The sequence below is a fragment of the Megascapheus bottae genome, chromosome 11 (assembly GCF_031878675.1).
Source record: "Megascapheus bottae isolate mThoBot1 chromosome 11, mThoBot2.hap1, whole genome shotgun sequence".
Lineage (NCBI taxonomy): Eukaryota > Metazoa > Chordata > Mammalia > Rodentia > Geomyidae > Megascapheus > Megascapheus bottae.
In genome coordinates, this window is record NC_143519.1 from 8,167,295 (window position 1) to 8,170,180 (window position 2,886).

A 2,886-nucleotide genomic window follows, 5' to 3' on the forward strand; every position below is an offset into this window, starting at 1 on the left:
CTCAATATATGGCAATCACAATGTCATTGTCATTAAAATATGAGTAGGTAAATGAAGATGAAATCATGCTCATGCTTGAGAAGAGTGGACTTCTAAACCTCCATGACTGTCGTCCTTATGACAACAGGAAAACCTGGGCACAGAGATACTCAGAAGAACCAGTATGAGGGCCGGGAGTTTGGCCTAGTGGTTAAGGTGCTTGCCTAGCATGCATGAAGACCCAGGTTCGATTCCTCGGTACCACATACATAGAAAAAAGCCGGAAGTGGTGCTGAGGCTCAAGTGGTAGAGCTCTAGCCTTGAGAAAGTCCAAGGACAGTGCTCAGGCCCTGAGCTCAAGCCCAGGACTGGAAAAAAAAAAAAAAGAATAAGTAGTCTCAATGTTTGGAAGGTGGCGGCGCAGGTCGCTGCGGCACGTGAGGTCGTCGGGAGGAGCCCTCGGTGAAGAAGGACAATGCCAACTTTCCTGGTGAAAGCCTGAAGACAGAGCTTTGTCCACCATGAGTGTCACTCCAGTGGTCAAGAGTCATGGAATGAAGTTTGCTGAGGAGCAGCTGCTAAAGCATGGATGGACTCAAGGCAAAGGCCTAGGCTGGAAGGAGAATGGCATCACTCAAGCCCTCAGGTGACCCTGAAGCAAGACACTCCTGGGGTGGGGCATGACCCTGCTAAGGAGTTCACAAACCACCGGTGGAATGAGCTCTTCAACACGACTGCAGCCAAGCTGGTTGTGGAAACTGGACAGGATGGAGTGCAGAGAAAGCGCCTTTCTGAAGACACTGCCAGTCGAAAGTGCTCCAAACCTAATTTATTGTATCAGAAGTTTGTGAAGACAGCCACACTGACTTCAGGTGGAGAGAAACCAAACAAAGACTTGGAGAGCAACAGTAATGAAGATAACCGGGGACCCATACCTCCAAAGATTCTGACAGATGAAATGCTGCTCCGAGCCTGTGAGGGGCGAACCGCACACAAGGCTGCAGGTCTTGGGATTACAATGAAGGCCAAGCTTGCTCGGCTAGACGCCCAGGAGCAGGCCTTCTTGGCTCGTCTTAAAGGCCAGGGGGGCTCTCAACCACACACGGAGAGCGAGCCCACCCCAAAAAAGAAAAAAAAAGGAAGCAGAAAGATGAAGAAACTGTGGCAAATGAAAATTCAGGTGAAGAGTACCTAGAACAAAATAACCACAGCTTCAAGAAGAGCAAGAAGAAGAAAAGACAATATCAGGAACAGGTTTTAGAAGACAGAAGGAATAACTGTAGGGTATGAGGAGGAAGAGACTGTAGCTCCAAATGAGCTTGAGAAACCAAAGAGCAGAGAACAATCCAATTGGTCCCTCAGGAAAAAGAAGAAAAAGAAGAGGCAGCACCAGGAAGAGGCAGTGAGAGTCTTCAGTGTAGAAGAAAGAGGCAAGGAAGCTGCAGATAGTGTCAGTACAGAAGAGGTGGACAGCAAAGCACACACTGACCTGCACATCAGAAGCAAAAAGAAGAGGCATCGTAAACAAGAGGACTTGAACACAGAGGAGGAAGGAAGGCTGGAGACTGCTTTAGATGGCAGGACTAAGGAAGCAGAAAGCCGAGCCGGGAGTGATGGCAAAAGCAAGAGGAAAAGACAAAAACATCAGGAAGAGCAGGGGAGGTTTGGGGTATAAGTCATGAACATGAGGATGACAGGACTAGGGAAGAAAAAAGCAGAGATAAAAGACAGCGGTCACTTCTAGAGGAGGAGAGAGCTGGAGTCACCTCTGACCAGAGAGTCAAAAAGAAAAAATCAATAAAAAAGAGACTGAAGGTCTGGTCAGGTGGTACTCAATCAGTTACTTTCCAGTTGTAGCATCCAGAGAGCTGGGATGAAGCAGGACTTTTGTTACCCATCTCGTTTCCCAAGGAGGAAATTGGAACTTGCTGTGTGCTGAGAGAATCAGTGATACGCCTTTGCTGAGAAGTTCTATTCTTAACATGTCCTAACAGAGTCAGGAAGCTAAAAGACAAGGAGTGCTGGCAGCTGTGGGAAAAGGATTATAGACAGGGGCATATGTACTTGCAGGAACATCTATGTTAAAGAAGCCAAAAATGTAAAAAAAAAAAAAAAAAAAAGAACCAGTATGAGGATGGAAGGAAAGGTCGGGGAGATGATCCAAGGAGCCCCAGAAATACTTGGAACTTGGGGGAGAGGAAAGATGGAGCCGCCCTACAGCTTCCAGAAGGGCTATGACAGTCCTGTTGTAATAGAAGCTCCAACATTCACACACACACACACACACACACACACACACACACACACACACACACACACACACTATTCCGTGATAGCCTGTTTGCATTGCTGGCCTATGTTCTGTGCCTGTGGCATTTATTCAGGGATGCAAACTGAGATGTTTTCTCCTCTCCTCCATGCCAGGATGCTCAGCACGGATGCTGTTTCAACCAAACCTTCCCCTTTCATCCCCTCCACTCATGTTTCTTTAGGCACCAGAAGGAATCAACTTTCATAATATAAGAAATGCAATTTCAGAGATGGAACATCAGTAGACTGAGAGAGAAAAAAGACCAAAGCCACCCTCTGGCCTCAGGGTATCCACCATGTCATGTACCCAAGACAACAGAGGCCCTAAGCGAAGAGCACCAAGGAAGGAAATGTTTAAAATGACATTAACACAGAAATGAGGTAGACTAAGTATGATTTGAAACCACAAATTCAGAAGGGCCATCCGTGTTGCACTTGGTGACTAAACAGGGTGGACATATCAACTGTTTCCCTGATCACCTGCACCCCTCCTGTTCCACACCCACTGTGCTGTGGGTGCCAAGAGGGGCCCTCAGCCCCTTCCAGAGCAATGACAAGCGAAGAGGAAGATAAATAAAAGCCTCCGACAGAAAGTAG

General features: G+C 47.3%; 1 pseudogene; it reads left to right on the forward strand.

Moving 5' to 3' along the window:
* The first annotated feature begins 429 nt into the window (after positions 1–429).
* Positions 430–1,593, forward strand: LOC150056717 (G patch domain-containing protein 4 pseudogene; annotated as a pseudogene).
* The last annotated feature ends 1,293 nt before the right edge of the window (positions 1,594–2,886 follow it).